Source organism: Mirounga leonina, unplaced genomic scaffold, assembly GCF_011800145.1.
Source record: "Mirounga leonina isolate KUSES-001 unplaced genomic scaffold, KU_Mleo_1.0 Mir_375, whole genome shotgun sequence".
Taxonomy (NCBI): domain Eukaryota; kingdom Metazoa; phylum Chordata; class Mammalia; order Carnivora; family Phocidae; genus Mirounga; species Mirounga leonina.
In genome coordinates, this window is record NW_023270717.1 from 1,281,556 (window position 1) to 1,291,894 (window position 10,339).

A 10,339-nucleotide genomic window follows, 5' to 3' on the forward strand; every position below is an offset into this window, starting at 1 on the left:
GTGGAGACAGACAGCCCCACGCGGACACGGCACCATGTGGAGACAGCCCCACGTGGACACGGTACCACGTGGAGACAGAGCCCCACGCGGACATGGCACCACATGGAGACAGACAGCCCCACGCGGACATGGCACCACGTGCTACTTACTCTCTGCACCTCGAGTTTGCAAGAGAACTAGACGCAGGTGCATTTCTTGAAGACCTGCTTACTTAGTGCCCAGGCTCGGAGGACAGGAGGCCCTGACGTGGGCCGCGGGTCAGTCCTGGGGAGGACTGGGCTCCCCTGTGGGCATTCGGAGGTTAATGGTCTGAAGGTCCTGCCCGGCAGTGATAACCGTGCTGGTTCGGGGTACATCTGTAGGAGATCAGGACACACGTATTTGTTTCGGCTGCCACACTTCCTTGGGGCTAATTGGCCCGCTGATTAGATTGGTGTTTCAATCTATTACCAGTCGGGTCCGTCCGCAGGCTCCCCAAATGAGAGCTGGGCCCCCCACCCCGCTGCATGTCGCTGCCTGTTTATATTGGAAGCTGAGTGGAATAATTAGGATGGGGCCGGTGGAGGCCGAGTCAGGCGGCTGTCAGATGACCAGTGAAATGTGAAGGGCAACTTCAGAGCTGGCAAGTCTGATCAGAACTGATAACTTTCATTCCTGCAATGAGTGGAAATAGCTTTGTTTTATGTGTCTGGCTGCCCCGCAGTGACTGTGCTTCTAGGGAGGCATATTTCATCCTGTGGAACTGCCCAAGTGTGACCCTGCAAGATCCGCGTCCGCCAGGCCTCGCCGAACCCGCGGCCCTCGGGGCCACTGTCGCTGCGGGCCCCGCACGGGCGGCTCCCCGGGGGCACCTCCCGACACACGGACTTTATAAATGAGGCCATTACGGCCTAATTCTCTTTTCTCTGCTGCGTCTTATTTTCTTCCCAGATGTTCTGTCTCAGTGTAAGTCAAGAATGTGGATCTGCACGGGCCTGGGCCGGGCTGTTGTTCCCTGTGTCGCTCCTCCCAGAAGCCCCCCGGGCGCGGGACCAGCCTCCCCCCCACCCCCAGCCAGCGGCCCTGGCCCGGGTCTGGCAGCAGGGTGTTGCCTGACCCGTAGCCGGGGCGCCTCTGTTGCCGTCCGCCTTGGCCTGACCCGACGACAGCCACCCCCGACCCAGGCTGGGCTTGGCCGCCCCCGGGGTCTGAGCAGGACTGCAATGCAGAGCCCTCCGTGCCCACGCCAAGGTGGGCAGCCTGCTAATCCCCTCCCCACGAGGCTCACCTGCTGCTTCCCTGTGAACGTCTCCGCGTGCCCCTCCCTCCAGCAGAGAGCCCATTTCTGCTCGGTCCTGAGATGCTTGCAGATTCCGGGTGGAGCCTTCCCCCCACGGCCCAGCATCTGTGCCCCAGGTCTCTCCCCATCCACCCAATCTGGCGGGAGCAGGCGGGGAGGGGATGCTGGGGTTTGGGTCGGGTGTGAGTGGTGCAGGGTGGTCCCAGAGATGGGTGGGGGCGGCCAGCTGGCTCCGGGCCCCGCAGGGCCTCACATGCACCCCAAGGAGCTGGCCTTCACCCCAGGCCTCCCCGGGGCTCCAGCAGCTGGTGTGTGTGCTCGAGAGCAAGAGCCCCCGGCTGCAAAGGGCCCTATCCGGTGGCGCCAGCGAGCACGTGGCCATCGATGGGGACTCAGCTGTTTGTTGTCCTAAGCCCCTGCCCAATCCACCGGGAGTTTGAGTGGAAATGAGTGAGGCTGATGGGCCCATTTGGGAAGAACCACATCCCAGTGTCCGTGACCGACAGCAGCAGATTCTGCCCTTACTTACTCATGGATTCCTGTTTCCGATGGAAGAATTACATGCATGCGGCTGGTAAAATACATTTTGGGAAAGGCTCATAACAAAGCAACAGTTTGACGGTTTGGAGCTTTGGGTTGCTCTCCCGAGGCAACAGCAGGGACACCAAACCCTCGGCCACGGCCGCACCTCCGGGTGCCCCGACGCTGGGTCCTGTGACCCTGGAAACATTGGAGTTCTGCTTTTCTTTTCCTGGAGACAGTTCAGGGGAGAGAGCCTCCCCCTGAACAGAGCCCTGCGCCCGCTGGCCTTCCTTACCTTCGGACAACCGTTGAGAAGGTGCCCATCAGCCACCAGGATGGCACTCCTGCTGGTCACCAGTCCGACATCCGCAGTCTCAGGAGAGACAACAAAGCCCAGAAGGGCCAGATACCACGCAGTGACCAGGTTACCTCTGGGCACAATGAGGAGACCACTGGGCTCCCAGGCACTCCCTGGTGGCCTCAGGTAGGCCCACCGTCCCCTCACCTGAGTCTCGGGGTGTCTGGGATCTGGGGCAGCTTCAGCCAGGTGGCGAAGGTCGGCACCTGCCGTGGGTCACGTTGGCAGTGTGGCTCTTCCCAGGCTGTGTGGGCGGGAACTTGACCTGCATGGTCTTCCTCCCCAGAACCAGTAACCTCATCTAGTTGTGGGGAAGAGACTGGCCACGTCCCAGTAAAGGCCCCCGTGCAAAGTTCTTCGGCAGGTGGCAAAGGTGTCGGGTCATCGAGCCTGAGGAAAACCTGAGGAACACAGGCAGGAGGAGCCCGAGGAGATGCCGCAGCCTACGCCATGTGTCCCGGAGGGGGTGCTGGGCGGAGGGGGACGTTAGGCAGAGCCAGGGAGGGCCAGACAGAGAGACCTCGAGACAGCTTCCGAGGAACGCAGGTGTTAGGGCGAGGGCATGCTGGGCTGTCTTGTCATCGTCTCTGCAAACCTAAAACTGTCCTGAAAGTTTTAAAAAGGTTACTAACAGTAAGATTAATAAATGACAAAAAGGTGTCTCCTCTGGGGAGAGCAGCTAGCAAGGTCCCGGCACACACACTGAGCCACAGAGGGGCCACGTGCACCCGTGGAGGGTGCCGGCCTGACAGCGCAGAGCCTGCTCCCTCGATCTGGACCGGAAGTCCTAAACCACAGTGTGGCAGGCCACGCTCCCTCTGGGGCTGCAGGGGACGGACCTTCCTGCCCTTTCTAGCTCTGGTGGCCCCACAGCCCTTGGTGCTCCTGGGCTTGTGGCCGCGTCCTCCATCCTCTGCTCCGTCCTCACGTGGCTCCTCCCTGGTGTCTGTCCACACGGCCTCTTCTTTCAAGGACATCAGTATTCACCCCCCTCCTAACTCGACTACATCTGCATAGACCCTATTCCCAGATGAGGTCGCATTTATAGGTGTGGGGGTGGACGTGGGTCACAGTTCAGCCCACAGCACCTTCCACATGTCAGGTGCTGGGAGGCCTGCGCCCCAGGCCCCACGGCCAGTAAGGCCAGGAGGGAAGGGACTTCTGGAAGCTCACACGTGTCGTGGGTTTCTACGAATCACATTCATGAGATGGGGTCTAAAACATTGTCCAGTGAGAAGAGAACCACTTTCTGACCAAACGCACCTGTTGCCCCCGCCCACCCCGCCCACAGCCCCACCCTCCCGTGGGTGGCATGCGCCAGGACAGGGCAGGTCCCCACAACCTCAGCCTGGTCTTGCAGGAGGATGGGTGGCACGGTGCGGGAGGGATGCTGGGAGGGCCCACGGGGGCTGACTCCCACACGGGCGCCCCTGCAGCCAAATGTCAGAGGTGTCGTGAGCGCAGGGAGACAGCGAGCCCCTGTCCCACCAGTAGGAGCTGCATGCGCACTCGGGTCCTCAGGTTCCTTAGGTTCCTCGGACTCTCAAGAGCACAGTGACACCCCACAGGCCTGTGTGAAGGCCCCTCAGGGGTGGGGGACCCCAGACCTGCCCCCTCCCCACATCAATGTGACCGTGAACACCTGTCCCGAAGCCTCTGGGGATGGGCTTCAACCTGGTCCTTCTCTGGGCAGCCTTTCTCCACACGCTGGGGACACACCATGCGTCCCACTAAACCGCCACGGGACATTCGGCCAGGACGTGAATTTTCAAATTAAAAATGAAATTAAATTTCAAATAATTCCCACTGCTATTGTATTATGTCATGATAATGCTCTAAAGGAAGGGTTTTATATTCAGTCTGTTTTGTACCTGCTCACGAACTGTGCGCATCCTCAAGGTCAGAGGAAACAGGGTGGTCCCTTCCAGGCTGCTCTTCGCCTTTATTTCCTGGCTGGGACACATCCTCTGTCTCCCGCGGTGCGTGGGGAGCGCCTGAGGGCTTCTCGTTGTTGCTTGCAAGCTTCCCACAAGGACAGAACTCCGGTGTCTCCTCCTCTCCTTGTAGGGACACCAGTCCTACAGGATGAGGGCCCCACCCCGTGACCCCATGTCACCTGATCCACTCCCTAAAGGCTCCATCTCCAAACGCAGTCGGACTGGGGGATTGGGCTCCAACATAGGCTTTTTTGGGGGGACGCATTCTGTCCATAAAGACCATCTTTGCTGTGCCGTCTTCGAGTCTCTCCACACCGCACCCTCACTCCCTGGCCTCTCCAAGGAAGGCCACGTGATTACACCCTAAGAATGTTGTCTTTCCAGGGGGAGCTCTGAACCCCGGGCTCTAGGACCGTCTTACTTAGGGATACGTGCTATTAATTCAGCAATTAATTTTCTCTTTGCACTAAATTCTTGTCCCTATAGCCTTAATAGGACTGATTATTCATCAATATTAAAGTGGCAAATTCATTATATTCTAATGATCTGACATCAAATATTAAATCTCATTATACGATTGGCCGGGGATTTATGGCCACTATTAGCTAGCTCAGGTGAGCAGCTCATGTCCCGCAGCGGCCGTCAGAAGGCCCATGGTTTGCGTCCCTGCTTCCCACGGACGCTGGCAGCAGGGGCGTAGGGAGGAACCTGTGTGTCTTCGGGGCGGAGGGAAAGAGGCCTGGGGGGAGTGCTCTTCTTCACGGCTTTCCCCAGGCACAGGGGCCATCCTGCTCTCTTGGAGGGTGACCGTGCTAGACGTCAGGAGGAACACCGTCTCAGACCCAGGAGGCCTCCTGGAAGTTTCCGGAGCTCACTATTTTCTCCCTGAATCAGGTGGCTTTCTGCCTGGGAGGACCTCCCACCTCCCACCTGCCTTCAGGCTTGTGCCTCCTCAGCACTATGTCCACCGCCCCAGCCCACGTGGTGGCAGGGCCACAGTGTGATGTCTATGTCGCCCACGGTCTGGGGAGGGGTGGCCCCACTGCATCCTGCTCTCTTGGGCTGGCACCTTGGCGGGAAGTCCGTGCCCCGTCAGTCTTCCTGTGGCCTCTTCTGCATCCGCGGCCGAGCGGCGGGACTGTGGGCTTCCCCGCAGGGGCAAGTCCCCTGAGCAGCTGTGCAGAGCTGTCCCACCAGGCACATCGCCACGAGGCCAGGTGAGCATCCATGGAAACCTGGAAAGCGTTCTCCAAATGTGCACCCTGCAGTCCTGCAGGAAGTCTGCCGCCCCAGCCCGCCACGGCAGAATGGGCAGGCACGGCGCGGGCGAGCTCAAGGCTCCGGGTCCCTGTGGAAACCAGTGACACGTGTCCCCTCCCCCGCGGCACCGCCCAAGGGAGGCAGGTGATGGTTGGTCAACGCGAGATGTGTGCAGGGGTGTCAGGCAAAGTGCCAGCCAAGGTGGCATTCCCCTTATGCTCCTCCCATCAGGGCACCCAGCAGGTGCATCCGCTCGGGGCCACAGAGCCTTGGGGAGCCCCACACACCCCTCACCTGCAAAATCAGCAGCAGCAAGAGGGGGAGGGAGGGCACCTGAAGCAGGGGGCTTGCAGAGCAGGGGCCAGAAGGTGGAGGGCTGCCTGTGCTGGGCTGCAGCCCATGGACCGTCCTCATACCTGCCCGGGCAACAGCTGCCTGGGCGTGCTCCGTGCTTTCACATCCTCGCCTGGACCCCCCATAGTGGGCGTCGTCACTCCTCGCCTGGACCCCCCCTCAGATTGTGTCCTCACCTGGTGTTTGGGGACCGTCCACTGCCTGGGGCGTCCCCTCAGCTTCACGTCCTGTGCTGCATCTCCGCCTGTTCTCTGAACACACCGAGGATCCTAAGCTCTCTCCTGAGAATCCTGCGGGGCCCTGACTGGACTCCCGTTCTCTACCTGGAAGGCCCCCCTCTTTCTCGTACCCTCCCTGAGCCGCTGTCAAAGCAGAGACCACCAGGGTTGGGAGGTTGTGGAGAAAGTGGGTGAAACTTGGTCTGCTTGACAAAGGGCTCTTCCCACTCCATGGTTGGCGGGCAGGTGCCGGGGAGTGGGGGGCTGGCAGGGCAGCTTGGACGGAGGGAAGGGCTCTTCCCCCTGCATGGTTGGCGGGCAAGTGCTGGGGCGGGGGCTGGCAGGGCGGCTTGGGCGGAGGGAAGGGCTAGCAGAGCTAACAGTGTGAGCACAGAGCGGGCAGGTTGGTGATCTCGATGACCTGGCTGGAGCTGGTTCATGGGGGGACAGACCAATTTGGGGGAGTGCAGGTTCTAAACTCACCTCCAAACACCTGTGTGCCCCTCAGCCTCCCGCAGTGGCCACCCACTGGGTCATGGAGGAGAGGGGCGCAATCGCCCAAGCTCCCAGTGCCTATCAGGGACCCCAAGTGCAGCCCAAGCCTGGCCAGCCCCACAGCAGCCCAGGCTCCTGTCTGTTCAGGAGGGGACTGTGGTGGAGTGGCCCCCGATCCTGACGTCATGTCTGCGTTTTCCCAGTGGCCTCAGCTGGAGGTGCTGGTCCCTCCCTGCTCTTGGTGGGTGCAAGCTCGCGGTGCATTCATTCACTGAGAGGAGGACCCCAACCCCCACGATGTGCCAGCCGCTGTGCCGAGTTCGACATGGTCACGGTGGCCACGACCCGGGCCCTGCTTGTCTTTGTGGGTGCCCATGTCACCCACCAGGTTTGAAGACTCTGCAGTGTCATAGAAATGCAAGATTTCCATCATCACTGTTACACATTTCTGGGAACACAATCGCTAAGATGAAGTCGTGTCTCCTGTATGCAAATGAGGAAGCGTGGCGCTTTCCAGTTTACATGGCATATTTCTTGTTCTCAAATAGGACCTGAGAACAGCTGTTTTGAATGAGAGCTATCTCTGAGCACCCCACTTGGGCAGCTCTCACCGTGAATTGGCGGGGCACACATGTGCACAGATGCACGAATTCTTCCGGCTCCTGAGTTCTGTCCGTCGTCTCTGCGCATCTCCTTGATGAGCACCAGCTAGAAAATGCACAGGCCAAACGGCCAGCTCTGAACGAACACACCCCAGAGCTCAGGAGCTTCCGAGGCGATGGGCTCCTGTTTTCGATGAGCTGCAGATGCCCTGCGTGGAGGCCCGCAGCTTCCCAGAGCAGATGGAAAGCTGATGATAACTCAGGCTTTGCCATGGGGAGGACAGCTTACTGGAGCAGGTCCATCCTGGATCCCCAGCAGGCTCCCGGGGAGAGTACAAATCTGGTTTGCCATGGAATTACCAGCATCAAGCCACAGTAAGGCTGTGTGCTGTCTGCGACTGGAAGCCACTTGGGGTATGAATGTCAGGAGGCTCGCGAACAGAGGCAGAGGTGTGGGGGCAACCGTGGCCCTGGGGGGAGGCTGGGCACACAGCCTGCGAATGCACCTCTGTAATTGGCCCCGCCTGCAGTCCGCTTTGGATGATGAGTTTTGAAAGGCAGTGTTCAATTATGAAAAGAAGAACATCCGGGGAACACATGGAGATAGAAGAAATGCAGAATCCTCTGCAGAAATTGAGCCGCCTCCGGAACTTGACTGGTAGCTGGAAGCAGCTGGTTTTATTCCCAGAGGGGCCTGGGGGTGGGGCTGTTGTGATCCTGGTGGGTAAGGGGCACCATGGCTGAGCCCACCCGGCCCCCACCTTAGGGAAGAAGCGGCTTGAACAAAGGTGGGTGCACACCTGCCCTGTCCCACAGAGTGGCAGCCCACGACCCCTCATGGCTCAGAAGAATGAGTGACGGGCGGATGCCCAGGAAAAGCACCGCTTTCTCGGGCACCTGGGGCCCCAGGAACTGGGGTCGGCGCAGCAGGAAGAGGTCACCCCCGAGGTAGTGTTTGTGGACACTCGGTGAGACGGGAAGCAGCTGTCCCTTTGCACACGGGGGCCTGTGTGTCTCCTCCACGCCACATCCTCTCCGTCCAGGGCGGGTGGCCTGTCCCCAGACCGAGGAGGCAAACTGGGCTGGCAGTGGCTCTCTGGGCCCCACAGTCACCCGCCCAGGGGGTGATCACGGCCTGGAAATCCGACTCCCCCCTGCTCTCCCTGGGACCGACCCTCCACTGTCAGACGAGGCTCTGGAAGTGTCACCCACCTGGGATCTGCAGGCCTCCTCCTGGGTTCCACCGTCTGACCCAGGGCTTGGGCTCTGTGTGAGGGGGAGACAGTTCGTCCGGCGAGTCTGCCTGGTGATAGTGGGCCACGGCGGCATGTCTGGATCTAGCACAGCGCCCAGTCCAGTGCGGGGAGACTGCGGGACTCTCCTCCTCCAGAGCAGGAGTGACCCATCTTCCCTGGGCCCTGGAGCACCACTGCCCACTGGCCCCTCTCCCCCCGGCCAGTGAAGGCCCTCAGTAACCACGACAACATGCCACCCCACTCCGGGGTCCCCCCTCCCCTGCACAGCTCTGAGCCGCCACATTCTTGAGGGGGGTGGGCTCCATCTGTGGATTAGGTTCCCCGAGGGAGCTGCAGGTACCGGGAGAGAAGCTAGTCTGCGGACCATCCCTGGGAATGTGCGTTTTCTCAGCACCGTTACAAAGAAATGGATCCATCTTCTCTAGGAAAGCCTGAATATTGCCTGCTGGGCACAGAGAAGGTCGCAGGGGTCTCCGAAGCAGGGAAAAGTCCCTTGGATGTTTGCAGCAAAACTAGCTCATTGTGCAGGGGATGAACAGAATGCACTCCAGCCTGGGGAGTGTGTGTGTGTGTGTGTGCGTGCACACGCGTGTGAAATGTTTCTGGCTGGGTAAGCGTGTTACCAGCAGAGGTGAGCAGTTTCAGCAATGGGTGTTTGAAAGAGTAGACAACAGACCATGTGAAGCATCGTATGCTATCAAAATATGGCTTTTGAAAATCTGGGTCTTTACAATTTTTGACAATGGTCTTCTAGTTTTTAATCTCCCACGACCATGAGGTATTGAGTATAAAATTTTAGTCTCGTAATTAAGAGTTGTTTATATGACCCTGGGATACAATCAGCAACTCCAGCAGACACACTCTTCAGAGAATTACTGAATCACGTCTCGTGACGTGTATCTTATATTCAGAAGATGTAATTTTTGTATTTCGGTTATTACACTTCAACTCCAGAATTTCTATTTGATTCTTTTCATTAGTTTCTCTCTCCATTATTGATATTCTCTATTTGATGAGATATAATTCTCATGCTTTTATTCAATTTTCTTAGACAAGTTTTCCATTAGTGCTCTGAACACATTTATAATAACTGATTTAAAAGCTTCATCTAGTAAATCCAATGTCTGGGGCTCCTCAGGGGCAGTTTCTATTAACTGTTATTTCCCCTCCTGCATATGGGCCATAATTTCCTATTTCTTGGTGTGTTTCATAATTTTGTGTTGAAGACTGGGTATTTTAAATAATATAATGTAGCAATAAAATATAATATAATGCGATAAAATAATATAATATAATGTAGTCTGGCCGTCAGATGCTTACCCCTCCCACCCCAGCACAGAGTCTGTTTAGCAACTTCTCTGGGTTAATTCTGCAAGTTTTGTTCTCTTTATTGCGTGTGGCCACTAACGTCTTTGCTCGGTTAACCTGGAGATCAGCTGATGATTCCACAGAGATTTCCTAATGATCTTGAACCGATGTCTCCCAGCCTTTGCTGAGGGGTTCCATGCATCTATTGGAACACACCTCCAATGCTTAGCCAAACCACTGATAACCGCTTAGTCTTCTCTTCCTGCTGTGCCAAGCCTCAAGGTCAGCCCAAGGTGAGAAATGAGGGTCTTCTCAAGTCTTTCTGAGCATTAGCACAGCCCTGCACATGCATGTGGTCTCCTAAATTTCCAGGAGTACGACGGCAGTTTTCAAGCCCCCTACAGACATATCATTCTCCAGATTTCTCCTTGCCCTTCTTAGCCGCCCCCCCCCCCCCCCCCCCCCGGTACCACCACCTCAGGAAGCTGCAATATTGAGTAATCGCTGCGAGATGTTTTCAACAAATATGCTAGACAGAGGACTGTTTGCCTACCTTTGTCTCTGAGTCAGGTCAAACATAGAGAAGTCTTCGGAGTGCAACTTTTCAGGGACTTGGCAGACAGATCGAATAGTGACAATTCTCTGGGGAGAGTTTTTGGGACGTTTAGCCCATTTTGTCCCTAGTCGCTGCTTGGTGGCTGGTTTCCACAGCTACATAGTTGTGAGGCTTCTTCTTCCTTTTTTTTTTTT